Consider the following 23,021-nt stretch of genomic DNA (forward strand, 5'->3'; position numbering starts at 1 on the left):
AAGAAAGCCTGAGCTTCAGGCTGCCTGTCTTCAGTGAGGCAAAACCACATCACTTGCTGCCTGGACAGCTTCCTTTTTTTCCTGCTGTTCCTTAGAATCTCTACCCTGAGCTCACTTTTAAAAAAAAATATATAAGGGCTGAAAAGAAAGCGAAGGAAGCTAAAGGTATTGTTCGACAGCGATCGAAACCCCAAGTTCAGAACAGTCACGGACAACAGCATCACTGGTGGCATTGGGACTGTCAGGTCCCTGAAGTCTCTGCTGGTCCGGGTGGGCAGTGAGGGGCTGCAAAAGCAGCTTCCTCTTGTTTGACTGCGCATTGCTCAGTTTCTCTGCCAGCATTGTAGGAACATGACTGGAACAGCACAAAAGCTCACAGAGGTGTCAAACAGCAGGGATGAGGGGCTGAGCTTTCCCTCATCCGTGAAGGAGTCAATTAAAGAACAAAGACAGCTCTAGGGTTTTAAGAGCATCAACCGGTCCTAGCTGTTAGAGAACTCTCATTTGTAGTTTCATTTCAATCTCCTTACACTGATTTTTTTTTTACAAAGCAATTGTGATTAGCCTGATGTTTCTTGTGCTTCTAAGAATTATTATTAAATCATTTTTCTTATGTTTTTTAGCTAGGTGTGCCTCTGTCTAACATTGCTCTTACAAGAGCCAGACTAAGATCAAACAGTCCCCGTGCCAGGAAATCTTGGAGAGTGCTTGCATGCTTTGCTATCATTAAATGTTCTGTGCCTTACCCTTTTTTTTTTCCTCCTTAAAATGATTTCTTAAATGTTCAAGCATCAAAAAGGCCAAGAAGGAAGACAGAGAAGGAACAAAGCACATCCTCTATCAAGACCTCTGTCATTGCTGGTTAGATTAGGGATGACTTCAACTCCCTCTGCAAAGTGCACATTGTAAACGAATCTTTGTTTCTGCAATTTAGATAAGATTATTTCAATAGACGTCAGCTTTAGCAATGGATTTTCTCTCTTTTTTGAATTGATATTGTTTGGCCAATGATATGTGACTACCATTTGACATAAGCTTATCGTGTCTGGACTGTGTCTTGGGCTTTTGTACCAGGAGCAAAGCTCTATGTTTAGATCATTAGGTGATCTTGAAGGTGGGTCTGTTGATTTTTCTAAATATCAATAAACTGAGTGCAGCAATGTTCTTTGAGTTGGTTAATAAAATCTTAACTGAACTCATGTGATGTGTAAAACTGACTTAAAGAGGCAGTTATGTGTTGATTGCGGACTAACTTCTATTTACCTCACTCTCTTCCTCTCTCTCTCTCTCTCTCTCTCTCTCTTTTTAAATGTCAGAACTTGAAACCAGGGTTTAGCCTATACTAGATAAATAGTTTGCCACCAGGCTACCTTTATAACCTTTATTTTTCCTTAACTTTATGTAAGCAGTTTTGTACAGGGCATGCAAATATGGATGTGAGTATGAATTTGGATAAGCAAGTACATTTTGTGAATGTAGAGGCCAGAGGTCAATCTTAACAACCTTAAGTACTTTTCCTTCTTGTTGTTTATTTTTTGTTTGTTTGTTTTGTTTTCTTAAGACAGTAGTCTCTCATTGGCCTAGAGTACAGAAGATAGGCTAGGCTGTGTAGGTCTACAACCTGAAGAACTTGACTGTCTCTTTAGTACTTGGATTACAAGTGGGTACCAACATATTTGGTGTTTTATTGTTGTTTTAAATCTGGGTTCTGGGGATAGAAATCAAATGCTCATGCTTACAAGGCAAGCACCTTACTGACTGAGTTGTCTTTCTAGACCATAAGTAATTTTTAATACAGTTTATTGGCCTTTCATTTTATGTTATTATAAAACAACTTGATATTTAAGATATTACGAGGGTGAAATCCATCTCAACTTAAAGGAAACACCAACGATAATAATTATTGTTTACATTGTAAATAGTGATCACTTCAGTCGCAATTCATTTGATTATCAGTACCACCCCTGAAGTAGAAAGCATATACATCAGCTCAACAAATATTTACAAAAAATGAAGCTAAAGGAAACCTTTTTTTGTACCTTGCTTTCTTTTAGTCCTTGCTTTGAGCCACTTTGCAGGTTAGAAACACATAGGCTGTCATTAATTGGCTACCCATGGTCAGTCAATCTTTTTGGTCAGTGCTCAACCCATTGTACCACATGCACAATCTTCACAGCAACACCATGGATTAATCTCCACTTTACACAGTGAAACCTACAGTTTTCAAGGTCTGGAGCCTATCATGCGTAGGGGCAGAGTTTTGTGACTCTGAAAATCTATGTTAATAAACAACATGCTCTCCAGTGAATATGGTGAGCTTCACTACTCCATCTACCTATTAAGTTGGTGCACGAGTTTAAACTAATGATCATTTAAACTAACTAAGTGGTGTTTACAAGTTTATCTTTGGGCTTTTTCTTTTTAAAGGAAAACAATAAGTGCTGTTAATCATAACTGTAAGGTCCTATTAATCATAACTATAACCACAAGTCTCCATTGTTCTTTTTTCAAATGTTCAAATTTTATTATGATATGTGTATACATGATGTGGGTGTGGGCATGTACATGCCTCAGCTCATGTGTGGTCAAAGGACAATCCTGTGGAGTCAGTTCTTTCCTTCCATCTTTACAAGAATTCTGGGAATTGAAGGCAGGTTGCTAAGTTTGCACAATAACCATCGTTATCTACTAAGGCCAGCTGCAAACTTACAATCCTCCCGCCTCAGCCTCCTAAATACTGAGATTATGTGCATGTGACCACACCAAGTTCCAACCCACCATACTTCTGTAGTTTACTTCTCTCTCCAAAATGACTCTTTTGGTCTCAAGTGCCCAACCTCCTTTCTATAACATTTCTCTTGCTAATGTGGCTGACACTATAGTTTAACTCTCTTTTTGTAAGTCAACAGAAGTGTAGCTGTCTCAGCCTCCTGCCATGAGCTGTGCTCCCTGTATCCAAAGCTATGTTCTCTCTTATGAAGGAGGGCATAATCTGCCTTTGTCAATGACACCCCTTCTTTCACTTGAGCCCTGAATCTCTTTATTTTGCATTCACACCTTTTCAGTTCCACACCACTGATTTCTTTCTTCCACGCCACGATTCTCATAATTCAGTATATAAGCATGCTTGCAGCTCTACTAAAAGAAAACTTTTTTAAAGCAAAAGATAGAATCAGAGAGGATCTTTCTTGTGATTTCAACTGATCAGAGAAGGCCAAGGAAAACAAAGACACCTATTAATGCAACTAAATATTCACTATATATTTCAGAAATGAAACACTATGATTCTTTCTGGATTTAATAACCAGCACAAAAAATGATCAGCATATAAATGTTTATTAAAATGCAAATCTGGATTTCTAGTTATTTAACAAAACTGTGGCTGTCATACAACCCCAGCTCTGGATCATATCGCACTACAGACAACCCTAGCCTGGGAACATCATACGCCAGGGCTCAGGAGGACTTAAGTCAGATGAATTGAACTTGCCTTGAGGCCTTCTGATCTCTTTCACTCTCTCCAAAGTCTGGATAGCCTGACGGGACCTTCAAAGAGTCCTTTCACCCGGATATTCAAAAACTGAATGAGAAGCAGGATACACTGGACAAGGGAATCTCCCAATTAATTATATAAGGGCTAAATGTAGGCAAATTGGAGGACCATATCTCCCTGGTCCATAAGAATGATGTTATTAAGGATGTAAGGAATTGCAGCTGGTCAAACTAAGTGTGGCACAAGATGTCCACATCCAGGAGTTATCCAGACTTTGGTCTGTACATAAATGACTGAGCATAGGTTTGTCCGCAGCCCACAGGGATAAGCAGATGAGAACCCAAGAAACAGAGAGTCCAGTCCATGTAGTTACATGGTTTCCAGGGAAAAAAATACTGAAAGCCCCAAATTTTCCAAGGAGCCCAAACTAAATTTAGGATGGATCCTAGAGAAGACAGGTGTTGAGAGGAGGGGTATTCTCAGTTCCAAGGACCCCAAGTGTCCCAGTAGTCCTTGTAAATGGATATGTGTGTTCCTTTTCCTAATAAACATCTGCACAGTCTCAAAATAAAACTCTCAAATCTGATATATAGATGGTGACTATTAATATTCCAGGGCAGAAGATGTGACTTTAAATGACATGTTAGGAGTTGGAAAGATGCCTCAGTAGGTAAAGGTACTTTCTACCGCACCTAGTGACCTGACTTTGATTCCTGGATCCCACATGATGAGAGAAAAGACCCCTCAAGTGGTTCTATGACCTCCACAGTTGTTCTATAAAATGCTATTTACCCACTTACATAGACATACACACACAAACCAACAAATAAATAAAGACATGTGAGCAAAACATGGTTATCACTGTAGGGGAAGTCTAACACCCATAACTTAAGAGTTTGAAATGAAACATCTCAAAGCTTGCTGATGCCGTCTCTGAGATTTTGTGTTCTGTTTGAATGTGAGGTAAGGTATGGGGGTGCATGTCTAATTCTTTTCATCTAACAGTCTTGTTTAAAAGCTGAAAAAGTGTCATGAGAAAATTGAAAAATTCTCTAAAATTTACCTATTTTTAGAAATTGAATTAGATAATGACTTGGAGATGCTAAGAAAGGCATCATAAGAAAATAAAGCATGATTGATTTAAGAATCATTCCATGGGCTTTCTAGATCATATCTCAACTTTTTGGGAATTTTGGTCCATCTTTACACACACTTTATTTAAACTACAAATCTGAAGAAACAGATTTTAAAAAAAATCTTTTGTGCTTGGCTTTCAGTTTTTTTCCTGATCTAAGTATGAGAAGAGCAATCTATATGCTAGCTCTCCTCCACCTCTGACTCACCCTGTCACCACATCGGAAGTCCTCAGTGAGGACAAGGCAGCCTCCTCCTCCTGTGACACTGTTGTATCGTTGAACTCCTTGACCTCTGGACAGCAGTTGGAAGCCTCTCTGTGAAGGTCTGCACATCACGAGCCTCTCTTCTTCATTCTCTGCATCTTCCATAGACACTTCTCATTTTTCTGTTACTTTTCTCGTTTCATTGTGGAGCTCAGGATAAGCTTAAGATGCACCAAGCTGAACATCATACTCCTAAATGCTGAAATCAAGGGTCAAAATCCCCAAAGTCTAAAAATAATTGAGGCTAGAGGTGGGTCAGAGGTTAAGAGCACTGACTGCTCTTTTAGAAGACCCAGTTTTGATTCCCAGCACCCATGTGATGACTAACAAACCATCCACAACTCCAGTTATAGGGGATCCAATGGCCTCTTCTGGCCTTTGTGGGCACTGTACACATATTGTGTAAAAGAGCATACAAGTAGGCAAACACCTATACACATCAATACAAATAAATCTAAAAAAAAATACTCAGCATTGGAATCTCAAAGTTTGAAACCTTGAAAGCTGAAACCCTGAAAACTGAAATACCTTCAAATCACAATCCCTACTGCCGAAGAGCTGCACAATAGGGATTGGGGTCGGGGAGACTGCACTACAAGTAAAAATGTTTGCTGTACAAGCTTGATGGCTTGAGTTTCATCCCAAGAACACACAGACGGCTGGATGTTGTGACTGACATTCCTAATCCCAGCACTCCTATGGGAAGATGGAGGCAGGACAGCTTGGAGGCTCACAGGCCAGCTAACATGCCATATGCAGAACAGGAGAAACAGAAAAGGTCCCGCCTGAACAAGGTGGAAGGAGAAAATCGTTCCCAAAAGTCTTCCTCTAATCTCCACACATGAACCTTGGCATGTGTGCAGCCACACACATCCATGCACATCACACACACACACATACACACACACACACACACACACACACACACACACACACACACACACACAGACATACAGACAGAGACAGACAAAGACAGCGAGAGAATAAAACACTGACTTTTAAGGAAGGGACTGATGCATGCACTGTTGTATTGGGGACCATCGCCTTGCATTTGGGGACCTGGGAAAGCCCGACCTTGAGTGTGTCTAGAGGAGGGTGTTTCCAAAATAGAGTTGGAGACTAATTGGACTAGATAGGGGCAATTCCCTGGTATGTGTGGGCGTGCTGTAGATCCTCGGAGTCCCAGAAGGGACAAAAACATAAAACCAACCTGGTGTCTGACAGGAAGCTGGACAGGGTATCTGCTGCTTTGCCCATCACAGATTTAGACTAGCTTGCCTTTGACCTTCGAAACTTAGCATCAGTAAGCACTATATTCTCATGCACTGATCTTTGATTTGAGTCACATATTGGCTTCTCTGGGTCTAAAGTCTAAGAACTTCAACTAAGAGCCATAATGTTGTCATTTTAGAGTCAGCATGCCTGCTATGACTTCTTAGTCACCATCACTAAGAAAGTCAACTAATAAAACCATACTTATTCATCTAGTATGGACCCTTAATGGAAACTGAGAAACAATTTGACTATGAGTTAAAGAATCTATTGGAGTTGATCAGCATTATGGCATTCACATGCAATGTACTTCTGGGGTTAAATTTTTCAAAGGTTAAAAAAAAAAAAACCACACAAATAGAGAAGAAGTTTACATCAGGTGTTTGTAGACAACTGACCGGTTCAGAAAGAACAGCAAAATAGTATTGAAAAAACAGAAATCAGGTTATTTAAAGCAACTTTCAGGAAGGGTGAAAGGAAAAGACCAAGAAGTTCTTGGGAAAGAGGGGGGATTAGGGGAGAGATGGCCCTGTGGTTACCCATAGGATTGCAGTGGCCTACTCTAGGGAAGCTACAGCTTGAGTGGAGGCTACAGTCCTCGTCACATAAACCACAAGACATAGAAAGTTACACTGGGCTGAAAGTTGGTTTGAAGGTATGAGTGAAGCCTCATGTCCCCTATCTCTCACTCTGGTATTTTGGGGTACCTTACTGTTTCTTCACTGTTTAATTTTTCCACATTGTAAACATATTCTGTTAGCTCTGAAGGTACTGCGTGGGCAGTTTTTTACTATAGTCCTAACAACACAATTGGAAAGAACTGGGACGCTGACTGTTATAAGTAGAATATACAAGACTACTTGATGGTGACAGATAAATGTTTAAAAGCTCATTAAAACTGATAATGCAAATACAGAGCTCTTTACTGAAAACCAAAACTATAACCAGATTTCAATAGATGACATACTTACCCACATCTAACTACAGCTGTCTGAGTGCAGTGTGTATTGTGAAGATGGCAGGATGAACTGGGTACTTGTTGTGACAAAATCCTTGACAAAAACAATTCAAGAAACGAAGGTGGCTTTTTTCTTGTTTTGTTTTCTCACAGTCTTTGTGGTGGGAAAAACATGAGAGCAGGAATGTGAGGTAGCTGGTCACGTGTCATCCATAGTCAGGAAGTCGAGAGCAATGAATGCTGGTACTCAACTCAATATCATCATTTTAGTCCTCCCGTGGATGGTATCAATTATAATTATGGTGGGTCTCCCTACCTCAATTCACCCACTCGAGCTACTCCTCACATATGTGTCGAGGATTTTTTCCTATCAAATTCATGATCAGTATTGACCATCACAAGTCTACTCCTTGTCAACTCAACACTCAAATATATCACCTTTAAGCCCTAACCTCTACCTATTTTTCTCATAAGCTCATTGGCAAATGTTCAGCCTCTACTAAGACCCAACAGCAGGTCAAGAACTTCCTTTAAAAGAAAGATTTGTCTGTAGATGATATCAGGGTCTTACTTTGATTCTCTTAAAGTGGCCTACCAAAGGCCTCAAAAATAACCCTATCAACACTGACACCTCGAGTACCAACCTGTCTGCTGGATCATATGGCCCAAGTGGCAGAGCAGTCTGCCATCCAGCACAGTAGCTTGAATGAGCTGCAGAGCCTTCTGCTATTCTACATATGTAGTAATACACACAAGTGAGGAATGTGCTGCCTTCAAAATCCACATAGATCCACTAAGCATTATGCTTCTTTCTTGGTAGTAAGAAGGACCAGGTGCAGCAATTTATCCTTCACCTTTAAAGGAAGACCTATGCATTACCATACCAATATACTGCTAGAAATTTTGCTGAAGAAAGTCTTTGAATTTTAATAATACTTATTTCCCACCTCTTGATATACACATAGTTTACAAGTCCTGAGTATTTACTACTAGCTTCTCAGTTGATCTGATCAGCATATTGTCATCAGTATAATGGAACAGTATGACACCTTGTGGAAGAGACAAGGTATCAAGATAACTGTTAGCTATGTTATGACATAGGATTGGAGAATTGATACCCTTAAGGTATACCAGTGAAAATATACTGCTGACCTCATTAGCTGAAAGTATTATGAGTATTTATGATTGTCCTCATGGACAGGTATAGAGAAAAAAGTGTTTGGTAGATCAAAGCAGCATATCAGACACAAGGAGATGTGTTAATTTGCTGAAGTAAGGAGACCATACTTGATATATAACAGCTGCAACTGGAGTTGCTGCTTAAGTTTTTGGTACATAGCTATCATTCTATGTGACCCGTGGGAGAGTTAAGGGGAATATAGTGGGAACCATCACCCACTGCATCTTTCAAATCCTTAATGGTGACTCCAGGGATGTGATATTGGTTTCTGGGGTTTTCCCCCTTAATTATTTTCCCAACAGAGTCAGCTCAGTGGCTTCAATTTGATCTTGTCAACTGTAAGAGCCTACCTTCACCCTATAGGTGAGGGCACTAATGTGGAGAGTCTGCCAACTTGTAAGGATATCTCTCTCAGTTATTCATTCTGGCACTGGGGCGATAAATATAGAATTAGTTATGACTCGCACCCAGTGTGAGTCTGACTGTCTAAAACTCCATTGGTCACCTGATATCCAGAAGCTACTACTTGACTGAGCACCACAATGCTGTTTGGGGTCTCATGGAATCAATGTCAATCAAAGCGAATACCTGGTAGAGCTCAAATGATCTAATTGTGCCTCCAATGTTCAGCTACCCTAGGAAAATGCCATAGATCTCTTTGAGGAAGGATGAGAGAAAGATTAATAGTAAAGCTTTTTGGTACTGAAGTAGAATGCTTCCCAAAGGGGACATTGGCTTCCCCTTTATGCAATGGTTTCTGGGTTTGTGAACTATCTGAAGTCAGGAAAGCAGTTGAAAGGCTGTGATTCTGTGTTTCAATGATTCAAGGTAGCCTTATTTTCATGTGGAATTTTTCTGCTCCTTCTCTTACTGTAGACCTGAATAGGGCACTGAGCAGTAGCAATTCAGATCATTACTTGTGAATTTAGCCTCAAGTAAGTTCTCAGGGCATGGACTGAATGAAGCTGGATTCTTTGCCAGAACATAATTCAAATGGTTCGTAATGAAGTTTCTGAAAGAACCCTTGCTCTCCTCTGAGACCCCTTGAGCTTGGCCTCAACTGTTTTCACGTCTGTCAGCATGTTAGTGTTCAGATTCTCACTAGGATAGCCCTTTTTTTTTTTTTTTTTTTTTTTTTTTTTTTTTTTTTTTTTTTTTTGGTTTTTCGAGACAGGGTTTCCCTGTGTAGCTTTGCGCCTTTCCTGGAACTCACTTGGTAGTCCAGGCTGGCCTCGAACTCACAGAGATCCGCCTGGCTCTGCCTCCCGAGTGCTGGGATTAAAGGCGTGCGCCACCACCGCCCGGCAGGATAGCCCATTTTGCTGTGGGATGTTCTGTATGGCAAATGTGTTGCTAATTAGTCAATAAATAAAACACTGATTGGCCATTGGCTAGGCAGGAAGTATAGGCGGGACAAGGAGGAGAATAAAGCTGGGAAGTGGAAGGCTGAGTCAGAGAGACACTGCCAGCCGCCACGATGACAAACACCTTGTGAAGATGCCGGTAAGCCATGAGCCATGTGGCAAGGTTTAGATTAATGGAAATGGATTAATTTAAGCTGTAAGAACAGTTAGCAAGAAGCCTGCCATGGCCATACAGTTTGTAACCAATATAAGTCTCTGTGTTTACTTGGTTGGGTCTGATGGCTGTGGGACTGGCAGGTGAGAGAGATTTGTCCTGACTGTGGGCCAGGCAGGAAAACTCAAGCTACACCATTTAGCACAGCCTACAGCATTCCACAGTTTCTTTAGTCCGTAGCTGCTAATTCTTCCAAATTCCTTCTGCAAACCAATTCCAAGTCTACAAACTACATGGCCCAGTTTATCACAGCAACAATCCCATTTCTCCATACCAATTTTCAGAAGTGAAAATGCAGATGAAAAATACTAGCAATATCCAGGATCAAATTGTTCTTTTATGTATCGCTTCTATTCACAAACAGCATCATAATTGCCTTCCAATGTGATCCTAATGACAGAACAGAAAGAATTCCACTATCTCAGTTCTCTCTAAACCAAACACGCTTTGTGATACAGTCTTCTCTAGCATTACAAAATGTATTCATGTAATGTAAAATGTAAGTTGTCTTTGGTTAGAAATTTGACCGTGAAACAAAAGGAATTGATACTAACCACGAAGTCTGTCATTGAAAATTGACTGCATCATTCATTTGCTACTAGATAGCACTTTAAAATCTGTCCTACTTCTACTGTCTTCCTTTATCAAATCCACATAATCCATTCTCATGTTGGAGCTGAAAGTTCTGAACTAATCTGTTTGTATACACTATTAATAACTGGAAAAAATCCAGTCACTTATTTGAAGAGTTGGTGAACTGTGCAGAAGAACATTGAAATAGCTTCAATCAAAGCATCTAAAAGTGGATTCTAAAATATTATTGAACAAAAAAAAAGGAAAGAAAGAAAAGGAGGAAGACATATGGTATAGAGGGGAAAACATGACTACATTCAGAGTACGAAGAAGATTTTTATTGTAGATATAAGGGAAGAAGCAGGCAGAGGGAAGAGTCCAGGCTGAACATTGTCAGCTAAACTAAGCCATGAGGGGTGGGGTGAGGGAGGCAAGAGAGGAGATGCAGACCAAGAGAGGCAGCCTGGGCCAAGAGACTGGTGTAGCCAAAATGGCGCATTATGTAAGAATCAGGCTAGGGGAAGGGAAGCAGAAGCCCAGCCCTGGGAAGGAGAGGTTTAGGGTAGGGGTGAAGTGAGAAGAGTTGGGAGCAGCCACAGGTACTGAGTGAGACTTGTCCCAGTTTTGAGACCTAACAGTCACCAATACTTTTTTTTTTTCTCAAAAACCTGTCACTTGTCAACATTAGCATTTCCTACAGCTAATGAAATGGTGGGAACTTTTATGATTCTTCATTTGCCTGAAGAATCCAACGTTACTAATGTGCACCATGGGGTAAGAGGGCTCTTGTTTCTTGGTGCTACTGCTCAGCCACCAGGACTGCTTCTGCCAAATCGGCAGCCTTTGTACACATGCCAATGGACTAGATTTCTCCATGCCCAAAATAAGGTAGAAGCGTGGCAAGAAAACAGGAGAAATTGGTAGAAAATGGTCAGGGCTGCGTAATTCGACTCAAAGAATTTCAAAAATAGTAGTGTCATGTAGTGACAATGTGAAGCTCTTTTTCAAGGAAAGATGTGTTGTCCAGGAAATGCAGTGAATGATATACACTGTTAGAAGTTTTTTTAAAAAAATAATTCCCCATAACATCTTCATGTTTCCAATACTGGATGTGTAAATTGTGTAAAGTCTTTCAGATGATTTAATTCACTTTATGTGTTTTTTTACTATTTGGTTTCACAATGTGTATTTATTTGTATGTAGCATAGTACGTGTCCCTTAAAAAACTTGCATATTTCCTCAACAAATTAATAGATGTTTATATTAGTTGCTTTTCTTTAAAACTACTTGATTTCTAACTATGTATATTGTATTTTTGGTTGTGAACCTAGCCTTTAACAGCTGAGCCTCTCTCCAGCCCGTACATTGTATTTTTAATTATATATTTGCATATAGATATGTGCCTGCAGGTACTGGCGGAGGCCAGAGGGTTACAGGTGTTTGTGAGCCATGCAGTGTGGGTGCTAGGAAATGAACTCAGGTCCTCTGCATAAACATTATGTGCTGTTAACCAAACCACTGAGCCATTTCTCTAGCCCTAGTTACTTTTCTCATTGCTATAGCAAAATGCTTGATAAGAAAACAACTGAAGGGATGAGATTATTTTGTTTCGCAGTTCAAGGGGACACTTCATCATGGTGGGCAAGTCATGGACAGGAATGTGAGGCAGCTGGTCATCGACCCTGAAGCAGGAAGCAGAGGGAGAGGAATGCTGTTGGTCAGTTCACTTTGTTCTTTTTATTCAGTTTACGATCCTACCCATGGAATGGTACTACCCACGTTGGTTGGATATCTCCACCTCAGTTAACGGAATCTAAGTAATCCCTCAAGGACACACACAGAAATTTGTTTCCATGGTGATCATAAACCCCACCGAGTTGATGGTCAAAATTAAATATCAAGGAGATCAGCTATGACATTAGCATTTTACAATGTTACACTGTGAAAGACAAAGTTTGGTGGAATCTTGACTCTCTGGGGAGCTGCTTGGGGACCAGTGACTCGGCATGATATTTTTGTGTCATTGCAGTAATAAAGCTGGGCACAATCACAGATCATACTAATGTGCATCCTTGAGTGCATTTTGAGCTATTTCTCTGTGAATACAGCTTATTTTATCTCTTTTATGCCAAAAATATTTTTATCAATATGCCTGTGTATTAGTGAAGGTTCTCTAGAGAAACAGAACAATAGGATGAATATATATTTCGAAGGAGATTTAATGGCTGAATGCTGGAGAGGCTGAGAACACTGCTGCTCAGTCCATGTGGCTGGGTGCCTCAGTGGTCCCAATCTGGTGTTAAAGGTCTGAAAACGCTTTGGTGTTTAGTCCACATTGAGAAGCTGATGAATTCCACAGCAGTGGTAGCAATAGAAAGATACAGGCACAAGCAAGGATCGAAGAAACCAAGGACAAAATTAACACTACTTTTTCTTCAGAGTTTTAGATATCTGGGCTGCCACCCAAAAGCTCTAACCACTTTTAGTAAAGGTCTTACCCTGTCAGTAAATCCTTCCAAGAAATACACTCACAGATCCAACTACTGACATGTCTCTTAGTTGATTCTGGATCCAATCAAGTAGACAAGCAAATTGACTATCACAAGACAGCCAATCACATTTTCTTTTGCCAAGCTTAATTTCTAAATGAAGATACCAACAAGACCTTAGTCCTCCTAATATAATATAATTATTCCACATATAACCAGAATAGATAGCAAAATCTCCTGAGGAATTCAGTCTTCTAGTATTCCATAATTTAAATATGATGAAATACATTTACAACACTTAACTATTGACATTATCCTAATTGACATTATATTACATGCTAAAGAAATAGAGAATTGCAGGGTGGTGGTGGCACATGCCTTTAATCCTAGCACCCAGGAAGCAGAGCCAGGCAGATCTCTGTGAGTTCAAGGCCAGCCTGGTCTTCAGAGTGAGATCCAGGACAGGCACCAAAACTCCACAGAGAAACCCTGTCTTGAAAAACAAAAACAAACAAACAAACAAAAAACAAACAAAAAAACCCAAGAAATAGAGAACTGAATCACAAATATCTACTTAATACATACATACATAAAAATATTGCTTAAAAATATAACTGAAATACCCATGATAAATACAACCCCCATTTCCATAACTTGTTATGTGGCCTTAGCTGGTATTTATAACTGCTTTCTTCTACTATCCATTCCATAATTCCACCAACCTCAGCAAGTACCTCTGCAGGTCTTTGTTCTTTACCTGAAAGGATAAACCACACCTTATTTCCTGAAAGATCTGGCCTACTTATCATCATACCTGGATTGGATTGTCATAGTTTACCATTGACCTTAATCACAGGGCATAGGAACAACAAGAGATTCCCTAAAGGATCTCCTATATACCAGACATACTGCCCTTATCTCCATTGTAAAGCAGTCAAATCTCCCCTTGGTAGTCTGGACCAATCATCCCTCCCAACACTCTTCCTCCTTCCTTAGCTTTTTGACTCAAGTATGTTATGAGCCAAAAGAAACCACTGCCAATTTTAGGTTCCAGTTCAAATATTTGTTATGTTTTCTCTGAAACCAAAGCTTCTAGGCTGATGGAGCATAGGTCATGAGAACAGAATGCAAACGTTTCTCTAGTAGGTCCCTATGAGTGATGATCAGCAACACCATTGCCATTTGATTTTTAGACCCATGAATCCTGGTATGATGGTTAATTTTGGTTGTCAACTTGATTGAATCTGTAATCAAAAGCAACATATTTCTAGGCAGATATGTAATGGCATTTCCTATAAGGCTTATCTGAGGAGAAAAGACCCTCCCCCAGGATGGGCGATACCTCCTGGCAGTGGCTCAGGTGTAAGGAGGTTCAAAGAAAAAGGTTTTGCTTTTTCCTGCCCTGCTATCCTGGTCAGTTATTGTCAACTTGATACAGCCAGAAGTCACCTGGAAGCAAGGTATCTCCATTGAGAGATTTCTCAGATCAGATGGGACTGTGGCCATGTCTGTGGGGAATTGTCTTGATTGTTGATTGATGTGGGAGGACCCAAGGCCATCATGGGCAGTGCCACCCCTGGGCAGGTAGATCCCCCCCACTCCCCCCCACCCCCTCCACCCCCCCCACCCCCTCCACCCCCCCCACCCCCCCACTCCCATGTAGGTAGGTCTCTGGAGTGAGTCAGAGAGAGCAAGCCAGTAATCAGCATTCAACTGTGTGATCTCTGCTTCAAGCTTCCCCCTTGAGCTTCTGCTCAAGTCCTCAATGACGGACTGTGATTTGTAAAGTAGGGTTCAACAGTGAATTCTTCTTGTAGTAGACTTTTGTGGTTGAGATTTATTAGGATGATTATTATGATGATGATTATAATTATTACTGCTTCAATCTCATTGCTTTTAACATACCCATTCAACTTGTTTATGTCATCATAGTTTAATTTTGGAAGATTATACCTATCTAGAAACTTATGCATTTTCCTTTAGAAATTAGAATTTAGTAAGATATAACCATTTAGAGCATGTCTTGTTTTTTGGTGTGTGTGTGTGTGTGTGTGTGTGTGTGTGTGTGTGCAGAAATATGGGCACATGTGGGTGGAGGTCAGAGGTCAACTCAGGTGTCATTCTTCAAGGACCAGAACCAGTGCTGTTGACATGGGATCTCTCACTAGAGCCTGCAACTCACTGATAACATTAGGGTGGCTGACCAAGCATCATGAATCTACCTGTCTCTCTCCCCTTCTGGCTTTTAGAGTCTCCATTGAGAAATCAGGTGTTATTTTAATATATCTGCCTTTATATGTTACTTGGTCTTTATTCCCTTGCAGCTTTTAATATTCTTTCTTTGTTCTGTACATTTAGTGTTTTGATTATTGTATGTCGTGGGGAATTTCTTTTCTAGTCCTACCTGGTATGCTTCTTGTATCTTGATAGGCACTTCCTTCTTTAGGTTACATAAATTTTCTTCTATATTTTTAAAAAAAAAAATGTTTTCTGAGACAAACACAGTATGTACTCATGCATAAGTGGATAGTAGATATAAAGCAAATGATAACCAGGCTACAATCCGCAGGCCTAGAGAAACTAGGTAACAAGGAGGACCCTAAGAAGAACGCGTGGATCTCCCTGGGAAGAGGAAGTAGATGAGATCTCCTGGATAAACTGGTGGAGGGGGCAGAGATAAAGGGAAGGGGATGCGGGATAGAAACATGAGGGATCGGGATGGTAGAGTTGGGAGAAAGACAGAGGGGGAGAGCAACGAAAGAGATGTGTTGATAGAGGGGGCCATTATGGGGTTAGGGAGAAACCTGGTGCCAGGGGAAATCCTAGGAATCCACAAGGATGACCCCAGCTGAGACTCCTAGCAATGGTGGTCTTCCCTTTAATCAGATTGGTGACTATCCTAATTGTCGTCTTAGAACTTCCATCCAGTAACTGATGCAGAGATCCACAGCCAAGCACTGGGCTGAGCTCCGGGAGTCCAGTTAAAAAGAAGGAGGAGAGATGATATAAACAAGGGTGTCAAGATTATGATGGTGGAACCCAGAGAGACAGCTGACCCAAGCTCATGGGAGCTCAGGGACTCTAGACCAATAGTTAGGAAGCCAGCCTGGGGCTAACCTAGGCCCTCTACATGTGGGCCCCTTGGTGTAGCTTGATCTGTGTGTAGGGCCCCCAGCAGTGGGACCAAGATCTCTCCCTGGTTCATGAGCTGGCTTTCTAGAATCTATTCCCTATAGTGGGATGCCTCGCTCAGCCTGGATACAGGGGGAAGGAGTTTGGTCCTGCCTCAACTTGATATGCCATGCTTTGTTGACTCCCATGGGAGGTCTTACCCTTTCTCAGTGGTGGATAGAGGGGTAAAAAGGAGGTGAGGAAGAATGAGGGGAGAGGAGGGAAGGGGAACTGTGATTGGTATGTAAAACAAATTAAAAAGTTAGTTTTAAAAAAAGAAAATGTTTTCTGTGTCTCTAACTTGAGTTTCTTCTCTTTCCTCTATTTTTTTTTAGTTTTTAAAGATGTTTTTATTTTACCTTATGCACATAAATGTATGTCTTGCATGTATGTGTGTGTACCATGGAAGTCAGAAGAAGAACTGTAGTTACAGAGGGTTGTGAGACACCATTTGAATTCTGGGAATTGAACTCAGGACCTTTCCAACATCAACCAGTGCTCTTAACCGTGGAGCCATCTCCCCAAACCCTCCTTCCTCTATTCTTATAATTCTTAAATTTAGTCTTTTTGTAGTGCCCCAGATTTCCTGGATGTTTTGTACCTGAATTTTCCTTTTATATTTAAATTTTTCTTTGACAGAAGTATCCATTTCGTCTACCTTGTCTTTAACACCTCAGGTTCTCTCTTCTATGTCTTATAGAATGTTGTTGAGGCTTACCTCTGAGGTGTTGGTTTGATTTCCTAAATTTTTCATTTCCAGTTTTTAATCATAGTTTGGGTTTTGTTTCGTTTTGGGGTTTTTGGTGGTTGTTTTTTTTTTGTAGTGATTCCATTTCTACTTTCATGTCTTGAGCTGCATTTAAAATTTCATTCTACTGTTTGCTTGTGTTTTCATTAAGAGATTTATTCATTTTCTTTTTACAGCCCTTGAAAATATTTCTAATTGATAGTTTGAAGTCCTTGTCTTGTGCTTCAGTTGTATTTCTTAGAGTCTACTCTAGCAGGGTTACTGGGTTCTGATGGAAACATATTGTTTTGACTGCTATTAATTGTGTTTTTGTGCTTATGTCTAGGCAACTGGGGTTGGGATGATTGGGGTGATTTTAGGTGTTGATATCTGGTCTTGTCTTTGTTGGGTGGGTGTCCCATTCCTTAGGTTCTATTGAACTCTCTGAGTCTTAGGAAAGCGTGATGGTTGTGGGTTGCCTGGTAGGGTGTGTTTCTGCAGGTTGGTGCGTGGCAGAGGGAAATAGAGGCAGGCTAGGAGAAAAGGCAAGAGGGGCTTCAGGAAAGAGATAAGGGGTTCCCATTCACACCTAGAAGTAAGGTCCCCAGTGAGTTATGGGTGTGGTGGGAAGAGGGGAACCCTGTAAGTAGATTGCAGTAAGGCATTGAATTGTCATAGTTAATCAAACTTTCAAGATAAAAGAAACCACTGACATGCTAGACTTCCTTCCCTGTCGTTTACCTGACTTTCCCCTTAAATTTCCCCTTACTTCCAGAATTATAAATTAGGCTGGTGAAAATAGCCAAAAGCTGGCTTCCCCAGGGGTAAAGGAGTATGACCATGACAGAGATGTAGTACTCTCTGTGAGCTGTGTATTCAGTAAGGAATAGAGGATAAGTGCATCTAGAACAATCAGCAAAAACCTAGGTAGTAAGGAAGAATAAAAAATAAATGAGTCTTATTCATAACAATCACAAACTTAAATTTAAAAAGTCAATGAAATATTAGTTGGTTTAATTATGTTAATTGTGTCAACATTTGACAGAAGAGTGTAACATGAATCGTGGAGATTTTTAGAAAAACAGAAGTTTAACAGTGTTCTGTAGATCATCTGTAGTATTTGAACTCAGTAACTCCCTTATAAAAGAGATTATTCCAAGGCAATATTTCAAATGCCCTTTTAAAGATCAAGCATGTAATCTAGATAAAAGAAAACTACATGATAGTTTTAGCTTAAAGGGCAACACTTCAATAGAAAGTTTCTCTCAGTTCATGCTTTTATTATGATAGCTGCTATGATCGCTGCCATGATCTCTGCGTCACTGAAGTGCATTTTAATAAATATTTCTGTGAATAGAGTTCCATAAAATAGTGGGAAGGGAATCAGAATATTTAACTAGGTTCTTTATTCTTCCACATAGATTTTTAATTAAAAGTTTTGTTTCATACAATATATTTGGTCATGTTTTGCCTTCCTGCAACTCCTCCCAGATCCTTCCCACCTCCCCTCCCAAATTTCTCTCTCTCTCTCTCAAGCTAGAAACAAAAAAGACCCCATAAAAATAAATGAAAAAAAATGACATCATGAAATTTGCTGGCAAATGGATGAAACTAGAAAAAAATCATCCTGAGTGAGGTAACCCAGACCCGGAAAGACAAACACGGTATATAGTCACTCAAAAGTGGATAGTAGATATAAAGCAAAGGATAATCAGACTACAATCCACAGCCCTAGAGAAACTAGGTAACAAGGAGAACCCTAAGAGGGACATATGTATAACCCTTGGAAGGGGAATTAGATGAGATCTCCTGGGTAAACTGGGAGCGGGGGAGAGGGGAGAGGTGAAAAAGTGGGGGATGGGAACATAAGGGATCAGGATGGTTGGGAGGGATGGAGAAGGAGAGCAATGAAAAATACCTCTTGATAGAGGGGGCCATTATAGGGTTAGGGAGAAACCTGGTGCCAGGGGAAATCCCAGGAAACCACAAGGATGACCCTAGTTAAGACTCCCACCAATATTGGAGAGGGTGCCTGAACTGGCCTCCTGTAATCAGATTGGTGATATAATTGTCATCATAGAACCTTCATCCAGTAACTGATGGAAGCAGATGCAGAGATCCATGACCAAGCATTGGGCTGAGCTCCGGGAGTCCTGTTGAAGAGAGAGAAGAAGGATTGTAGGAGCCAGGGGAGTCAAGATCATGATGGGGAAACCCACAGCTTACCCAAGCTCTTGGGAGCTCACAGACCCTAGACCAACAGCTAGGGAGCCTGTATGGGGCCGACCTAGGCCTTCTGCATGTGGGTGACAGTTGTGTAGCTTGGTCTGCTTGTCGGGCCCCTAGCAGTGGGACCAGGCTTTGTCCCTGGCACATAGAGCTGGCTTTTTGGAGTAGGTGTGGCTTTTTGGAACCTACTCTATGATTCCCACCTTGATGCAGTATGGAGGAGCTTAGTCCTGCCTCAACTTGATATACCGTGCTTTGTTGACTCCCATGGCTGTTCTCAAATAAGTTATATCTTGGTCACACAAACAGAATGCTAACACTTCACAGAGGGATAACAGCCCTCTGAATACTTAGACTCCTAAATGAAGCAGCAATCCTCATGGCAGATAGGGAAAAGAAAGAGAATGTCTATATCGATGCTCTAATATCTGGTAGGATTTATCTCAGGTTATCGGTGTTCTTACATCATTATACAGTTTTTAAGTCTTCCTCCCTGAAAGAGGACTGGAAAGGGAGAGTGGGGGATGGGACAGAAAAGAACAAATACCATGGTGCATACATATGAAAAGGCCACAACAAAACCACTGTTTCATATGGTAACTTTAAAAAAATTAATTTAAAAATTATCCTCTCAGGAATTCCACACTTTTGAGAAGTATTCAGCTGACAGTTTCCATGATGCTGCACAACATTCTACTTAATATTTTTCCAATGGATATTTAGTGGGTCTGTCCTGCCAACCTTGCAGAGCATTAGGGTAACTGAAAATCATTTATAAAATAAAGGGAAATTTAAGAAACAAGTTTTGCTTCACTTGCTTATTAGTATGTTAGGTTGTACTTTGGCCAGCTCTCACTGAAATGTTGTCAAAAAGTACAAACGTTGCCATATTTAAATAAATAAAGTCTACAAGGTGAAGATAAGAACATGTTAAAATTTCTGTTTCCATTTTATTTTGACTTGAGCATCAATGCTTATTTGGTTCTCCTCAAACTATGCAGGCTTCCCAGCTGCCAAGTAAACTTTAGGATAGCCTGAGATGAGCTGAAGATCATGTTTTCCCCATGGGTATTTATCCTCTTAAAATCAAATGGTTATAGTCATTTTGATAATAAGATAAAAATGAGGCAAGAAATGCACGGGACACTGGGATTAGTTAATATAAACTTTTCTCTTGACCTTTAAATGGTGAATTTTGAGTAACACAGTTGTTAGCATACTTTAGATTTAATGATATGTTCCTGGTGAAATATTTTATTATAGTGAATAGCTCATATGTGTTGTCATTACACCAATAAAACTCACCAAAGCTAAAGAATAATAATTATATCACCTACAGATATTTCAAACCCTCTTCCTGCCCCTCCCCCTTCCTTTCTTATTCCTCTCTCTAAAGACTGGTTTGTAGCAGTGGCAGAGTTAAGCTACGAATGATGCTTCCCAGATAATTTCTGGATTTTTGCAACTAAATGAGTCTGATATTGATTAGCAAAAGGATATGGTTGTGGATAAATCGTGTATAATCAATGCACATGATTTTTTTTTTCTTCCTTGATGTAGGTTGTCACTCATCTTACGGAGACAAAGTAGCAATTTAACTCTAACTTACTTAAAAGCCATGATAGAAGCTGCACAATAATTTAGTTTTCTTTAGTGAACACATACGAGCTAGTAACATTGCAATGGAAAATTTTTATATACGATGACATTTCAGGCGTATTCCTGTGATTTGATAGTAACATAAACAAATCAATTTTTGAAAAAAAAGAACAAAGTTTGAATATTTTTTATTGGAAAAGAGGCAAAGCCTTTCCTTCAATGCTATTGATGAGGTGTGGCTCCCTCACTTCATTAGAGGGGGAGGGGAATCTGAGGAGGTTGACAGTTGGCTGATGTGGATGTCTAGCCAGTAAATCATTGCATTCATACTAAGACCTCCTATGTGCTCCCATTAAACTCATTCAGCATGAGGTGATATGTGTGCTGTAGCCTGTCACTGCCTAGTGCCGTTTGCCTCGGCTGAAGTCTCACAAACTCACGCCCTCCTAAAGGCTTTCCTTCTGAAACTGTTCGCTGAATACAGATAGATCTCAAAATACACAATGTTGAGTAAAAGGAAATAGTGAGAAGACACTAACAACCTAATATAAAACTATGTATGTATGTACGTATACAATGCAATATTTTAAAACCCACACCAAACTCATTAATAATCATTGCTTCCACGGGAGACTCACAAGGGAGAGGACTGAAGTTGACTGCCAAAGGGGACTTTAACTTCATCTGTAAATGTGTATTTTGTCCTTTTAATTTTTTTTTAAGTTTAATTTCAAACTAGTGATCCTCCTGCCTCAGTTTCCTGGGCTGGGATGTGCCACCAAGCCTGTCTTATTTTATTTTAGAGTGTGAAATCTCTATTAACTGAGGAAGTGGGGGTATAAGAGCAGTAACTACAGTATGGGATGGGTGTGTGTGTATAGTAACCTCTACCGTTTGAAATACAATGAATGGACAAGGTTCAAACGACATTAAACACGTCTGGGCTTAAATGTCTCCCTTCTACGTGACCCAGTACACAATCATTTCACCTTCGGGTGCTCAGTTTACTTATCTGTCTAATGGTATTAATGACTAGAACTTGGTGTATTGCTTATTGATCCAACACATGAAAAGTGCCTAGAGCAAAGAGTGAGTACAAGTTTATCACCCCAGGCCTGAGGAGGCTGAAGTGAGAGAGTTACCCTGAACTTGAGGTCAGCCTGAGCTACAGAGCAGGACCCTGCTTCAATAAAACGAAAAGAAGAAGAGGGGGGAGGGAGGGAACAGTGAGAAGGAAGGAAAGACTGACGAATGGAGGGGTGCTTTTAAAATGTTAGTATTAAAATTACAGTGATCAACGATTTTGATATCTCAAAATTTCTGGATGGTAATCTTTTTGTAATAATTAAAAAAAAAGATTTGTGGATTGTAAACCAAAGGAAAAAGGAGCATTCATGAGGAGATGGAGAAAGGGTGTTTAATGGGTGGGAAGCACAGCCTAGAATGTTCTCTAGCACAGTTGGATGTCAAGTGTTAACAGTTAATTGAATGTTTCATAATAGACAGAGAGGGATTTTGAGTCCCCGATCATCACGCATTGTGTGCACGTGCCCACTAGTGCATACAGTAACCTTGGGTCAGTTAGAAATGAAGATATTTTAAAATAAGAAAAGTCTAGAGGCAATGCGACATAAAAATAAAATTATGAGTATGAGTCAACAAAGGAAGGTACAAGCTTGGAGCTTGGGAAAAAAAAATTCTTATTCCTTCCTAGGTGTCAGAGGTCATCTCCTTGGGACTCCAAACCTGACTCTCCATTCTCCAAGGCACTCAGTGATTCAGCTGTCAGATCGCCCCCTCCTCCGTTTTAAACTACTTCTTTCTCTTTCATTCTACACAACCTGAATAGTTTGGAGCACCAGCCCAGAGAGTGTGCCTTTCTTCCCGCTGCGACCAGAGAAGCGGCGGGGGCGGGGGCGGCGGGGATCATGTGACGCGCGTTCCTCTCCGCCGACTTGTTAATATCAGCTGTGAATTTTTCATGACGGCTTCGGTAACCTGTAGCCTGGAGTTGAAGCTCTGGGGGTTTTCACCACAAAGAGGTGGATCAGCTGAGCTCTCACTTCCCATCTGGCACTGGGTGACAGGGACAGTGAGGGGGCGGCAGGAAACCTGGGGATGTGGGGCAGCCATTGTCGAGCATCAAAGGCTAAACATGTGCTGTTGTGTGCACGTATCTTTGAGACACTTGTTTATCACTGGCTTCAGAATACACCGGGCCAGCGTGTTTAACTTTATAGTCACCAGAACAGCTGCCGCGCGTGTAAGTAATACCCTTGCACACAGTGGCATCCTCATCTGCCAAGCCAGGCTCGGGACCTCTCTTGAGTGGCCGCTTTGTGCTGTCTGGCA

This window comes from Peromyscus californicus, unplaced genomic scaffold, assembly GCF_007827085.1.
Source record: "Peromyscus californicus insignis strain IS unplaced genomic scaffold, ASM782708v3 Scaffold_6__1_contigs__length_162567912, whole genome shotgun sequence".
Taxonomy (NCBI): Eukaryota; Metazoa; Chordata; class Mammalia; order Rodentia; family Cricetidae; genus Peromyscus; species Peromyscus californicus.